Source organism: Miniopterus natalensis, chromosome 14 (assembly GCF_054644295.1).
Source record: "Miniopterus natalensis isolate mMinNat1 chromosome 14, mMinNat1.hap1, whole genome shotgun sequence".
NCBI lineage: Eukaryota > Metazoa > Chordata > Mammalia > Chiroptera > Miniopteridae > Miniopterus > Miniopterus natalensis.
In genome coordinates this window covers 11,957,698-11,973,126 of record NC_142094.1, presented here as the reverse complement: position 1 = coordinate 11,973,126, position 15,429 = coordinate 11,957,698, and the positions used below count along the sequence as shown (strand labels likewise).

The window sequence follows — 15,429 nt, the reverse complement described above, 5'->3', positions numbered from 1 at the left end:
ACCCTTGAGGCTTTGGTTCTGACCATGTCCCACTTTTATAGTTTTTCCAGGATTATGTTGTAGACTGGTGACACATAACCCAAAAATGACCTCTAGTCTCTTTAAAGCTTCTCTTCCGGTGTTGATTTAAGCTAGTAATCAGTTTATACCCTATGAGTAGTTTCAGGGAGAAATTTAGCTGATATCTATTTGAATTTATCTGATGCTACCAAGCAACTATCTTGAGGGCACTGGAGATTATATAAATGGAGTAAGTGCACAATCAGATTCTTCCCACTCTTCCTTTTCAGAATCGGGAACTAAAAGTTGACATTTTATAATGGCATCTTTCAGTCCCTGCAGATATTTATCTTTTGAGGGTTTAGATAGGGTCATGACTTTGGTTAAGTTTATTTGTTTGTCAGGATAACCTGCTAGAACATTTCCTTTTAGCTTCTCTTTTTGCATGGTTCTTTATAATAGCCAACTCTCTAGGACATTGAGTACATCTAAAAGTTGCTTGACTTCCTGTCCATTTTGGTGAGGGTTCTAACGTACAAAAATCATGTACTATTACGAAAGCATTTTTACTATTTGTATATATGTTTACTGTCTAGTCTTTGCCTAGTTGATAAGCTCTAATAAATTCAATAGGTTCTGTCATCTGGTCTGATTTTACCTCAGATAGAGGACTATGTTTTAAAAGAGACCTTAAATTAGTGAAAGTATATGCCGTTAGATAACTTCCAGCTTCAGTTTTGAGGTATCAACAAAGAGTATCAGGTAAGGGTTCTCAATAGGAGACTAATAAATCTGAGTGAGGTACAGAGAGTTCCCTAATTATCTGAGGTAAGATAATCACAAGGCTCCCCTTCTACTGGGGAAAGAGTAGCAGGATTCAGGGTATTGCAGCAGTGAATAATAATGTGATAGGGAGAGGACAAGTAATAGAATTTTGTAAGAGATTAATCAGCTGGTTAATAAGTGTTGTGTTTTCAGTCAGTAGTAATGTCTGTTCTGCAGGCAGAACCATGAGGCCAAGTCAGGAGCCTAAAAATAGCTCAGCAAAAGCATCGAAAAATTTTGCAGCAGATCACAAGAGGGGTAAGCCTTTGCACCTGGTGAAGGGAAGACTATAGTAAGTAATAGGTTTTGGATGGTTCCCATGAAACACCAAGGGCAGGTTGAGATTGCTCATACACAAATAGACAAAATGGTTTTAGTTGTTATGGATGTTTCGGGAAGGAGGCCATTGAGAAGCTGTCTTCAGGTTCCAGAAGTCCTGATCAGCTTGGGCTCTCAGAGGAGAGAACCAATTTCTGAGAACTTAGTCACTTCATAAGAAAAGGTATCAGAGCACCTAAATATATAAAGCAAATAGCGAAGGACATAAAGGGAAAGATCGACAATAACAGAGTCATAGTAAGGACTTTTAACATCCCGTTGACGTCAATGAGTATATCTTCCGGACAGAAAAATCAACAAGGAAATGATGGCCTTAAATGACAAATTAGACCAAATGAATTTGATATTTTTAGAGCATTTCACCCCAAAGTTGCAGTTCTTTTCACATGGAATATTTTCCAGGATAGACTGCATTTTAGGGTACAAAACAAGTCTTAGTAAATTTGAGAAGACTGAAATCATATCAAGCATATTCTCCAACCACAATTGTATGAAACTAGAAATAAATTATGAGAAAAAAACCTGAAAACCATGTAAGCACATGAAGGCTAAACAACATGCTACTAAACAATAAATAGGGTAACAATGAGATCAAGGAATAAATCAAAAGGTACCTTAAGACAAATGATGATAAAAACACAATGACCCAGAATCCATAGCACATAACCAAAGCAGTCTTAAGAGGAAAATTCATGGCAAGACAGGCCTACCTCAAGAAGCAAGAAAAATCTCAAACAATCTAACCTTAAACCTAAAGGAACTAGAAAAAAAACAATAAACAAAGCCCAAAGTGAGTAGGAGGAAGGGAATAAGAAAGATCAGAGCAAAAATAAAGTATTAAAAAAAATCCAAAGATCAATGAAACTAAGAGCTGGTTCTTTGAAAAGATAAACAAAATTGATAAACTTTTAACTGAACTCATCAAAGAGAGATGGACCCAAATAAAATCAGAAATGAAAGAGAAGTGACAAGTGACACCACAGAAATATGAAGAAATATAACAACAAACTGGACAATCTGGAAGAAGCGGATAAGTTTCCAGAAACAAAATTCTTCCAAGACTGAATCAAGAAGAAACAGAAAATCTGAACAGACCAGTAACTACTAACGAAATTGAAGCAGTAATAAAAAAAACTCCCAACAAAAAAAAGTCATGGACCAGATAGCTTCACAGGTGAAGTTTACCATATATTCAAAGAAGAATTAGCACCTATTCTTCTCAAACTGTTTCAAAAGAAGGGAAGGCTCCCAAGCCCATTGTACAAGGCCAGCATCACCATATTCCAAAACCAGACAAAGACATTACCAAAAAAAACAAAGGAAGAAAGAAAATTATAGGCCAATATCCCTGATGAATATAAATGTGAAAATACTCAAGAAAATACTAGCAAACTGAATTCAGTAATACATTAAAAAGATCATACACTATGATCAAGTGGGATTTATTCCTGGGATGCAAGGTTGGTTCAATACCTACAAATCAATTAACACGATACACCACATAAACAAAATGAAGGATAAAAATTACACAAACGTGTAAGTTGATGCATAAAAAGCATTTAACAAAATCCAGCGTCCATTTATAATAAAAAATTATCAGCAAGATGAAAATAGAGGGAACATACCTCAACATAATAAAGGCCATATATATATGACAAATCCTTAGCTAAAATCATACTCAATGGGAAAATCTAAAAGCATTTCTCTTAAAATCAGGAATAAGACAAGGATATCCACTTTTACTCATTATAGTATCAAAAGTCCTAGCCACATAAATAAGACAAGAAAAAGAAATAAAAAACTTCCAAATTGGAAAAGAAGAAGTGACAGTCATCATTTGCAGATGACATAATACTATGTATAGAGAACTTTAAAGATTTCACCAAAAAAACTATTAGAATTGATAAATGAATTCAGTAAAGCAGGAGGATACAAAATTAATAATCAGAAATTAGTTGCATTTTTATACATCAATAATGAACTATCAGAAAGAGAAATTAAGAAAACAGTCCCATTTATAATTGCATCAAAAAATGAAGTACCTAGGAATAAATTTAACCAAGGAGGTTAAAGTTCTATACTCAGAAAATTATAAGACATTGAAGAAAAAAATTGAAGAAGATACAAATAGGTGGAAGCATATCCTCTGCTCATGGATAGAAAGAATTAACGTCATTAAAATGTCCATGCTAACCAAAGCAATCTATAGATTCAGTGCAATTCTTATCAAAATACAAAGGTCATTTTTCACAGAACTAGAACAAATAATCCTAAAATGTATATGGAACCACAAAAGTTCCTGAATAGTCCCAGCAATCTGAGAAGGAACAAAGTTGGAGGTATCACGCTTACCTGATATCAAACTATATACTACAAGGCCATAGTAATCAATACAGCCTTGTACTGGCATAAAAACACACATCAATGGAACAGAATAGAGAGGCCAGAAATAAACCCATGCCTATATGGTCAATTAATGTATGACAAAAGAAGCAAGAATATACAATGGGGTAAAGACAGTCTCTTCAATAAATGGTGCTGGGAAAATTGGACAGGCACATGCAAAAAATGAAACTGAACCACCTTCTTATACCATATACAAAAATAAACTCCAGGTGGATTAAAGATTTAAATGTAAGACCTGAAAGCATAAATTTCTAGAAGAAAGGAAACATGGGCAGTAAAACCTCTGACATTGCTCTTAGCAATATTTTTTTTTGATATATCTCCTCAGGCAAGGGAAACAAAAGAAAAAATAAACAAATGGGTCTACATCAAACTAAAAAGCTTTTGCACAGCCAAGGAAACCACCAACAAAACTAAAAGACACCCTACAGAATGGGAGATGTTATTTACCAACGGTATATCCAATAAAGTGTTAATGTGCAAAATTTATAATAAACTGATACAATTTAACACCAAAAAAAGCAAGCAATTGTTAGAATATGGGCAGAGGACCTGAATAGACACTTCTCCAAAGAGGACATACAGATGGCCGATAGTCATATGAAAAGCTGCACAATGTCACTAATCATCAGAGAGATGCAAATTAAAACCACAGTGAGATAACAGCTCACACCTCTCAGAACGGCTAACATCAATAAACCAACAAACAAGTGTTGGCAAGGATGTGGAGAAAAGGGGACCCCCGTGCACTGTCGGTGGGAATGCAAATTGATGCAGCCATTATGGAAACAGTATGGAGTTACCGCAACAAATTAAAAATAGAGCTACCATGTGACCCAGCTATTTCACTCCTGGGATTTTATCTGAACAAATCCAAGATACTCATTTGAAAAGATATATGCACCCCTATGTTCACTGCAGCATTATTTACAGTAGCCCAGATATGGAAGCAGCCCAAGTGCCCATCAATAGGCAATTGGATATACTCGGCCATAAAAATAAAAAAAAAGAATGAGCCCTGGCCAGTGTGGTTCAGTGGTTAGAGAGTCCGCCCGCACACTGAAGGGTTGGGGGTTTGGTCAAGGGCACGTACCTAGGTTACAGGTTTGATCTCTGGCCCTGGTCAGGGTGCATATGGGAGGCAGCCAGTCTATGTGTCTGTCTCACATGGATCTTTCTCTCTCTCTCTCTCTCTCTCTCCTTCTCTCCCTCCCTCCCTCCTATACTCTCTAAAAAAAAAAATCAATGGGTTAACAAAAGGAGAAAAAAAAATTCTTACCATTTATGACAACATGGATAGACCCTAAATGGTATTATGCTAAATGAAGTGTCAGAGAAAGACAAATGCCATAGATTTCACTTAAGGGGAATCTAAAGAACGAAATAAGGAGTAAACAAAACCGAAACACACTCGTAGACCCAGAACAGACTGATGCTTACCGGATGGGAGGAGGGTTGGGGACGGGTCAGAAGGGGAGGAGACTGAGAAGTAGGAATTGGTAGTTCCGAAATAGCCAAGGGGGTATACAGTGTAGCACAGGGAGTACAGTCAGTAACATTGTAATAACTACCTATGTTCCCAGCTGGGGACTAGAATTATCAGCGGGCTCACTTAGTAAATTATATCATGTCTAACCACTATGCTGTACACTTAAAATTAATATGAAATAATATTGAATGTCAACTTTAATCAAAAAATTAATTTTTTTTTTAAATTCATAAAGGGGTGGCACAATCACAGAAAAAAATGGGCACCCACTGTCTGCACTATTTAGTTAAACCTCAAATTCCTCTTAAATGTAGCTTTGTGAGGGGTCTGGAATAGATTTGGATAGTTTCTAGACTATCAGAAGAGAGTGTTTCCCCTTTAAAAGAGCCATGCCCTAAATAAAGGACTGTGTTTTGGCAAAACTGGAATTTAATCTTTTGAAACTTTATGTCCATATTCTGCTAAGGGTGAGAATAAATGGAATCCTTTTTCTCTCAGCAAAGTAGATCTACAAATCGTGTCAGAACTGAATCACAAGGGAAATTTTGATTATTTGAATCTTACTTAAAGACCTCAGGAAAATAGCAAGGAGCTTGTCAACCCCTAGGGCAGGACTATCCAGGAGGACTGTTGTCCTCCCCAGATGAAAGCAAACAGCTGTGGACTGTCATTATTCAGCCTGAAAAAAGAATGAAATTCTGACGTGCTGCAACATATATGACCTTTGAGAACATGCTAAGTGAAATAAACCAGACACAGAGGCAACTACTGTATGATTTCACTTATATGAAGTACTTCAAGTAGTGAATTCACAGAGACAAACGTTGAGTGGTGGTTGCCAGGGCTGTGGGAAGGGAAAGTGGGAAATTCGTGTTTAACGGGTACAGAGTTTCAGTTGGGATGACGAAAAATTTCTAAAGATGGATATTGGTGTTGGTTGCATAACAGTGTGAGTGTACTTAATGCCACTGAACTGGTTAAAAAAAGATTAAAGCGATAAATTTTATGTATATTTTACCATACATACGCACGCACACAGTTACCGACTGTCCTGCTCTGTAAGCACACTGGGAAAAGTTGAACGAAGATTCACTGCAGCAAGTGGCGTCAGCAGGTGGCTTGCAGGACGGTATCTGAGGCTGAGAAAGTGAGGAATAACAATTTTGTTGGTGGCCCTTCGGTCGTAAGTGCATGTCCCCGTCTACTTGGTTTCTTTACTGCCAGGACAGGCATGAGAAGACCTCCGGACCTGAGGCTTCAACTATCAATACTACCCCTTCCTTTACTTCTGGTTTCAAGGGATATTGGGGAAGTTTGCATAATGGTAGGTGGGCTCCTTCTGAATTTTAACAGGTTCTGCTCCAATTATTTTTCCCACATCAGTGCCAAATACTTATCTGGGATATAATGGAGAAAACAGAGAGAGATTCAGAGCAGAATCAACTTGCTTATGACTAGAGGAGTCCCCAGGAATCTCACAAATAGCCCCAAGTACTCTGGTGTTCATTTAAAATTGCAAAGTAAGTCTCTCCTTGTTAAAGTTGCAGGAGAGTGTCACAGAACAAAAAGGAGTGCTTTTCAGTCAAGGCTCCAGGCTTACAGTTAAAGGAAGGAAAATAGAGAATATCTGTGGGTTATTTAAAATGCTTACCACCCATGTCTGTTTACGTTCGCTCCAAAAAAGAAGTTGAGCAAAGATAGCAGGGTTTAATGCAAAAAGAGTAAGTAGTACTTGTATCTACCAGAAATTCATGAGGTGGCATATATAGTGGGTAGAACTGTGACCCCCCAAAAGATATGTTCCAGTCCTCACCCTCAGAACCTGTGAATTTGGCCTTATTTGAAAATAGGGCCTTTGTGGATGCAGTCAAGTTAAGATGAGGTCAGACTGGGTTAGGGTGGTGTCCTCAGAAGAAGAGGCAAATTTAGACACAAAGATAACGCAGGAGAATACCACAGGAAGATGGAGGTTGAGATTGGAGTGATGCACCTGCAAGCCAAAGAATGCCAAGGATTGCTGGCAACCACCAGAATCTAGAAGAGAGCTATGAGAGAATATGGGTCTGTAGTTTTGTGCCGTCCAGTTCGTGGTAATTTGTTACAGCAGCCCTGGGAAACTAACACACTATCTACATTTATAATTAATTCACCTTGAGTATTTAAGGGTACGGCAGGATATCAGGTGCTTTCTCTTCCTTGGAGCACCCTCATTAATTTGAATTAAGGGATTTTTCTTAGTCTCATAAGATGGGACCATCTTTTTGCAAGTGTCCTTTCTGTTTGCAATACTTACAAGTGTCCTTGTCAGGAGGTGGTTTGTTGGGAGTAAACCACCTTACTGTTGATCTGCAGGGCCACAAGTTTATTTTGTGTCCTGTCTTGTTTTTGGTCTTAAGCGCTTTTAAAATGTCTGTCAGGTATTGTAGTTTGGGTTAAGGGGCTATTTCCCATTCTAATTTCTGTTTTTGAATTTGGTCTCCAATTTCAGGTTTAACTTCATTAAGAAAATGAGGTGAGAGTGCAACTTTTTAAACTCCCAAATGTTGCCATTGTGGACCCTGAGAAAAAAGATACTAAGAGGGGTTCCTGGTGACTAACTGGGCTCCAATTTCAACAAACAGAGCCAAGCAGCCATTTCTACACAGAGGCCTTTCATGTAAGCTGCACTTAACAGGCCTGCACGGAACCACCAGCCTCTGCACTGACTTGCCTGCCTGCACTGTGATCCTGCCATCCGAGCCGGCTTATGAAGGAGCTCCTGGAATCCTATGTCAACCAATAGGACTGAGGCTGTCCCCATCCAATCAGAGCTGGGCAGCTATATCTCCCCCCCCCCCCCAATCCACATCTTCACCAGCCAATCAGAGAAGCTCCATTCTGACCAATTAGAAAAGTGTCTTTTGGGACCATCAAACTTTGAGGATTTGGCGTCCTCATTTGCATGAGGAAAGATGAATCCAGGAGCAAGGCCCCGGACTTCTGGCTACATAAACCAGCTCCCCTGTGGCTCTGGGAGTGCACTCTTCCTTTCCACAGAAGACTGTTTCCCTCGTTGAGCTGAAGCATCAGAGATGTCTCCTCAGAGCCCACGGAGCAGAACAGCACAGTGCCAAAGAGACATGCAAGGCCCAGAGCAGAGCTGTCTAGCCAGAGAGAGGCCTGGTCCCAAGACCACCTGGCCCCAGGGCTGCCTCACAGCTGTGCTATTTTCACAGCCTTGCTGTGTAACGGTTGAGCTGTTTTGCACTGAATAAAGTTTCCTTCCTTGCTGCACCCCCAAATTGGGAATTCTTGTTGGCACTGAATTGGTGGCAACTACCATCAGTTGACACAATGTGTTTTCTAGCCTATCCCAGAGTCTTCTGTAGATTCATCTTTTCTCTGTTTGCATTATGATTCATCTGTTTTTATTGCAAATGTTTTAGGTATGGCTTGTAGAAGACTTCACCCAACATTTTGAACCTTTTTATGGACTTTCTCCTTTATTGTGGAAAGAAGGATTCTGTATGTCCCTTTTTAGGTAAGTCTTTCCATTCAGGATTTAGCACCTGCAGTTTTAATCAACATATGTACAAGTCGATGTAGGTCAGATAATCCTGGGTCACGTACATTCCAAAATGTTCTAAATAATTATATGAATAGTTGGCTGGTCTTGTCTGGGTTTGAGAAAATCCATAATTGCAGCTCTTAATTCAGTTTGAATCCAAGGTTTAAATTCTACGGTTGCCTACATACCTGGTTCATAAGAGGAAAGGACCTTCAGAGGCACATGGAATTTGGGCTCTTAGGAGAATTCTTGTGGAAAGGTAAGGGGTCAGGACAAGGGAAAGAGGAGGGAGGAGTGGATAGAGGTGTGGTAGGAAAGAGCTCAGAAGACTGAGGGGAAGAGGGAGAGCCGGGTCTATAGGAAGGCAACTGGAGGACAAGCAGAGGGGTGTTTTCCTAGGAGCATAAGTTTGTTGTTACTTAAGTATGTCAAGTTAGCTTTGGCCAAAGAACCTTTTAGTCAAACAATTTTTGAATCAGAATGTTCTTTGGAGCCCTTTGAATATCAATCAAAAGTGCTGCCACTGGGTCTGAGGAATCTTTTTCCCTTTCTTTTCTAATGTCTCTCTCAAATGAACAACCTGTTCAAGTTGAATGGTCCTTAAAGTGGTTACTGAAGTCCCAAAAATTCTCAGTGAAGTTATGCCATTCGGAGAAATAGGTGCAAAAATTGGGATTGTAAAGAGCGTAAATAAGAAGCAGGTTTTCCTGGAGGAGGAGTTTTCCTTAGACAACACCATGAGAACTGGAACAGTGAGTGGGAATATAATGCTTGAACACCTCTCAGACACAAAATCCAGGTGGAAGAACCTTGTCCGGTTTCACTGGTGACTCCACAGCAAAGTTTGTCCTAGTGGACGCTGGCCTGGTGAGAACCCCAAACTCACAAGGTGTGTGAGGCCGGCTCCAGCAACAGTGTTCTGGCGTCTGTGCCTGTGTTCTACCCTGTGATTCTCCTTCTAATGACAAACAGCACTTTCAGACAACACACAAAACAGCAACAAAGAAGACAGCAAAGAGCACGCAAGGAATGGTCTGGTTCCATCAAAGATGCCGAACAAATGGGAATCAGTAACAAAACCTAAGTACCAAACTGAGAATAAATAGCCAAGGAATTCAACACACAGAGAGCGGAGATAAGACCCAATACCAACTTACCATGTCCTTCCGGACTTGAGGAGCCAAGGACAGCAAGGCACAAGGAGCCCTCTGGGGATACTGCACCTGATCGAAGGCTTTGGTTTGGGGCAACAAGTAGTGCCAACCGTGTCTTGATGGGGTCACCAGGAAAGCTACGTAAAGAAAGGAAGATCACGGAAATGAAAACAGGTTTGCTGTAGCAATGGAGTCAGCCCCCCGTCACTTATTGGGGGCGACACAAAGGCAGGCTATGGGAGTGTGGAAAAGCTGTATAGTGTGTGTTTTTGTTAAGCCTCAGATTGGAGATTTGGGGGGGATATGTTAGTGGTGGGGTTTTTTTATTTTGTTTTTGTTTTTTTAGAAAAACTACATTCTTCTGATATTAATCATACCACAATAGTACTTTAGTGTTTTCCCCAAGGGAGCTAGTAATTTATAAGCCCCAGTATATCATCCATTATCCACCATAAAATTTGAATTATGCGTTATCTTCTCTCCAAATTCAAATTATCTATGTACATTTAGTATTTGATTTGGCAGTCAAAATAATAATAAGCTAACAATTTAAATTCATTGATGGAACCTCAATTATTTTGAAAACTATTCTAATGGAGGATTCAAATAACAATTTAAAAGAAATGACAACTAACATGAACCCTGCTGCTTCCATTTCATGCCAGGCACTGTGCTGGGAGAGCCTCTGAAATTCCCTTGCTGAGTTTCTGTTTTCTCCACTGTAAATTGAAGACTATAACCTACTCCTCTGAGATGGCAGGAGACTTGAATAAGGCTGATCTCTGTACTAGAGCATAACCAGAAACCAGACAGAAAGCTTATTTATGACAGGCAGCAAATTCAATCAGGCATGTTGTCTGCTCGCGGAGCTGGTCAAGTGGCAAAGATTCTAGACAAGGGAGGGATTTTTGCATGTTCTTGTTTTAATTCAATTCATATGTATTGACCATGTACTATGCGCAAAGTACCCCGAGATGAAAAAGGTGTAGTCCTTCAGGAGCTCACAGAGCCGTGGAGTCTATGACTAGGTGAATTCTTTACTCTTGGGCCAGGTCGGGGGGAAGGGTTTTTAGGAACAAATCCTCCACTGCTGGAATGCCACTTCTCCTGGACGCATCCCACGGTCACCTTGGCCTTCTGCTCTAACTTAATGCACTTAGTGATGACAGCGAGCTCCTGCTGCCGGCCACAGCACCGAACCATCCAAATGCAAAACTGTGTCTAATCCCCACAACAATCTTAAAACTCGCATGCTATTGTTACTGTCTCCACAAGACAGCTGAGGAAACAGGTGTAAGAGAGCCTAAGCTCGGATAGCCTACCAAGGCAACTTAGTAACAAAAGCGGAGCGGCGGGAGGCGGACCCAGAGCCTTCTCAGCGCCGCCTGTGCACCCAGACCCAGGCAGGGTGCTGCTGCCGGGCACCCTCCCACCTGCTCGGCCGAGCAAAGCGCCGGGGGCATGGCCCGGGAACAAGCTGTTGAATGCCGGGCCTTTTTTTCCCCTCACTAAACTCATACAATGTGATACCAAGAAGCCATTTCCCAGAATGTCTATCTCGACTTTCTCATTTCACGCGTAAGGAAACTCAGGTTCAAAGAAGTGGAGTGAGGAGCCTGAAGGTCGCTGGCGGCCCAGGGCAGCCCGGCCCCGACGATGCTCAGGCACCTCTGGCGACTTGTCGGCCCTTGGCTCGGTGCCCACGCAGGCAGGCTCTCATCGCCCCTTGGGCTCCCGGAGCAGGACCCGGCAGGACAGCGCCGCCACCCTGGGCGAATCCCTCTCTCGGGCAGCGCCTGCGGTCGGGCCTGAGCTGAAACTCCTGCCCCTGCTGTCGATTGCTCAGGCAGGAGCAGTTTCCGGCTTCGGGCACTCTCTTTGCCTCACAGATCATTCTTGAATTTGCACAGACACACGCACAACACGAATTTTTAAGAGATAATCGATCAGCTTTGTATGCAGGCATTGGGCGCGGACGGGGAGTGGGCGGGGCCTGCAGGGCGTGGGCGGGGCTGTGGCGAGGGGGCGGGGCGGGCCGAGCGCGCGCCACGGCGGCGGCCTCATTTCCTCACGCATGCCGGAAGTGGCGGTGTGTGCGCCGCGGCGCGGCCCCCCGGCGGGCAGGACGTCGCCCGGCTGTGCTGCGCGGAGGCGGCGGGCAGGAGGGCCGGCGGGGCGGCGGCGCGCGCGGCTGGTGAGCGCGGTGAGTACCCGGTCCTCCCGGCCTGGCCCGCCTGCGGCTCCGACGGCTCCGGCCGGGCGCGGCGCGGGGGCTGAGTCTCTGCCCGGGTCGGGTCACCCCCGTGGGTCACCTCACGGACGAGCCCGCCGCAGTCTTCCCTGGTGTCAGGCAGAGCCGCGGGTTTTCGGAGCAGGATGAGTTTCCCTTGAGGACGCTGCTGCCGGCGTTGACTTGCTGGTTTAATTTTATCGCTTTCTCTTCACCCGAGCGTTGTCACCGCAGCCCCGGCGTCCGCCAGCAGCCGGCGCCTGAGGTGCGCGCTCGGGTAGGAGCTGAGGGGCCGCGGCGGCTGCGGGGAGCGGGCCGCCGGCTGTCAGAGTTCGTCTTGAAACCCCCCCCTGTTCTTGAGCGGCTGGCCGAGGAATGATTTGTAAACGCGAGAGTGATGCTTTTATTTGCGGCGGCGTTATTGGCCGAATGAAGATTCGGTTATAAATGAAGCCTCCGCCCCTCGGCCCGCCGCGAGCTCTGTGTGCGGGGCCGACGGCGGCCGTCCTCGCAGGCGCCCAGGAGCCGGGTCCCAGCCCGCGGAGTTAGGGTCACCTTTCATGTCGCATTAAAATAGTGCTTTCGGGCATGGAAGTGGGACCCAAGTATTTTAAGACTGAGAATATTAACGTTCCTTTTGCGTCATTGTTTTGATACTGTTTCAAGTTATCGTGTGAGTCAAGCAGTGTAAAAGGGGATGTTGGATCTGCAGTATTGATGGCTCAGAGCCTTGACATACAGAAGCACAGTTCTAGTTAGAAAAGAAAAGAAATTACTTTCTTTTTTCTTATCTTTTTTTATTGAGGTGTAAAATACAAATGAACTCAACATTTCTATCATCCCAAGAATTTCCCTCTGCTCCTTCCAAGTCAGCGATGCCCTTGCCCGTCATCAGCGTTTGGGCTTCTGTCTGCGTCTGTTAGTCTTGTCTGCCTGGGGCTTCCTGTCCATGGGACTGTACAGCATGCTCGGCTCCTCACTGTGAGGCTCACCCATGATGTTTCGGGTAACAGCACTTCATTTTTATTTTTTTTTAGCTCTGCAGTATTCATTTGTATGATTATATGACTACTCCTTTGTTGACGGACGTTATATTTGTGTTTCCAATTTTTGTATACTCTGTGTTTTGAAGACTGCTGTGGACATTCTTGTGAATGTCTTGGCGAACATCCGTACGTGTTTCTGTCAGCTGTGGAAAGGCTGACTCATAAGACAGGCAGAAAATTACGTTTAACATGGACACTTTCTTTTTTAAAAAATACAATTTCTTATTTTAACTTCTATAATATTTCAAGATTGGTAAAAGGCATAACTATTATGATTTTGAAACTTAAGTGACTCATTATCATATTATTATTATTATTATTATTTGCTCCTTGGAGTGCATGTCTGTGATGATCTTCCCCCAGACTGTTACTACGTCTTTAACTGTTAGAGAAGTCTGTTAGAGCCGGCGATCTGTCCCGAAGCTTGTATAACTCTTAGGTAAGAGCTGTGTTACTCAAGTCAACGGTTGTTAGGGGAAATGAAACACCAAAGAGATAGGACTGAAAATGGATTGAAGAATCGTGACTGCACATCAAAGAACTTATTACATTGTTATTGTCGTCCTACACAAGCATGGGTAGAAACATGTAATTGAATTATAGGGCTAGTTACAAATGTGAATTCGCTATAGGAGTACAGTGATTTCTAGGGTACTAAGATACATTTACCATGGGAACAGACAACAATCACTAAGCATTTGTGGGAAACTGGTGACATCTAAGAGATGCCTCAGACTGAGCAAATATAAGAACTAGACCTGAAACGGTGGAGTTAATGTAAGAAAGAGAAGAAACTTTACAATAAATATTGGTATGCTCAGATTTAGAAGGATAGCATCCTTTTGGACTCATACAGTCTGCCCTGAAAATAAGCAGTCGGTTCTTAAGTTTTAAAATATAGAAAATAGGAAGAAATAGCCATGACATCAAAAATAGATCTAGGAGAGCCGTTTCATATCTCATAGGAGTTCCCGGAGGTAAGAGAAATTGGAAGAGGAGAAGTAACCACAGAGAAAATAGAGATCATGGGGGTAGGAATATCCAGGCAGTGTCTTGGGCAGCCAAAGCCAAACAGAAAGATGTATCAGTTAGGAGACCAAGTATTGGCAAATCTAAATCAACCCTTCCCTCTCTGGCCTCTGTTTCTCCTCTGTGCAGTGAGGGTGACCAGGATATACCTTTTCAGAGAGCTTGTGGAACGGTGTGGCACCGATTAGGGGTTCTGACTGTGTTAACAGCTTCCCCCCCATTCTCCTCCCCTTGCAACTCACAATAGATGCCAGACTTCCCATTCCTACTTTATAATAGAATGGAACCAAAATACTGTCAAAGGAATGGAGGAAGAAAACAAGGAAATTTCTCTGAGTAGAAGTATTTGAGTTTATGAATGGAAAAGACCGAGAGTCTATAGTTTGGAACAAACATTCAACCTGATTTTGAAGTTGGTTAGAAAGGTGAGAAATAGGTAAAGGCATTTTGGAAGGCTTATCCTGAGCAAGGGAGAAGCTATAGATACCAACCAATTACATGTTAGAATAAACTCTTTAAGGAAATATAACCTAGCAGTTCCATCTCCAGGTATTTATCCTATAGATGAAATAACATGTGTGGACAGTTGTGTATATATAAAGCTATTTATGCTGAAATGTGTAATAGTGGCAGCAGTAGATTTGGAAGGATACACAAAAACAAGAGGGGAACTGTGTCTCTGGGATAGAAGGGAGACGTTTCACTCTATGCCCTTATATCATGTGTAACCTTTTAATCACATGTATTCATTTGGGGGAATTTGAGAAATATAAATGGGGAAAGTATAAAAAATGTAAGAATTTAGAGCAATGGGGTTGCCAAATCTGGCTGGCCACTTATTTTAATATGACCTGTTCCTTAAGAGTGGTTTTTACATTTTTAAGTGCTTGGGGAAAAAAGAAAAGAATACTTTGTGACATGAAAATTATATGAAGTCCAAATTTCAGTGTCCATTGACCACAACTATGCTCATTCATTTACATGTTGTAGCTTTTGTGCTACAAGACAGAACTGACTGGTTATGATGTTTACTGTCTGACTTCTTACCTAAAATGTTTGCTAACCACTGGTTAGAGGACAAAAACAGACCTCTATGTATACCAGAATTTTGTTTATGATAAATGACATTTTCCAGTTAGTGCCTGACACACAGTAGGTACTGAAAATACTTGTTGAATGAGGCGCTGCCTTCTGATGATCATACTTTTATTTCTAAATACTTACAAACCATTGATTCATTGACATGCTAAATAACCCATGTATCATTTTTAATACTCATCAATTGCTCAAGAAATAAAATCCAATTCCCTCCTTCACAAATATTTATACTTCATAATGTTTTAGTTTTTTTGGTTTTTTTCTGA

General features: G+C 41.9%; 1 protein-coding gene across 8 annotated transcripts in view; it reads left to right on the top strand.

The window, feature by feature from the left end:
• Positions 1-11,918: 11,918 nt before the first annotated feature.
• The window catches only part of CSGALNACT2 (chondroitin sulfate N-acetylgalactosaminyltransferase 2), a 35,489-nt gene continuing 31,978 nt past the window's right edge, over positions 11,919-15,429 (top strand). For 4 of the 8 annotated variants that reach the window (XM_087824271.1, XM_087824275.1, XM_087824274.1 and 1 more), the window contains exons 1-2: positions 11,933-11,963; positions 12,796-12,996. The gene's annotated coding sequence lies outside the window, so the exon portion shown is untranslated. Of the gene's footprint in view, positions 11,964-12,795; positions 12,997-15,429 lie in introns of all 8 variants that reach the window. The other 4 variants (XM_087824272.1, XM_087824273.1, XM_087824277.1 and 1 more) reach the window with 3 other exon arrangements.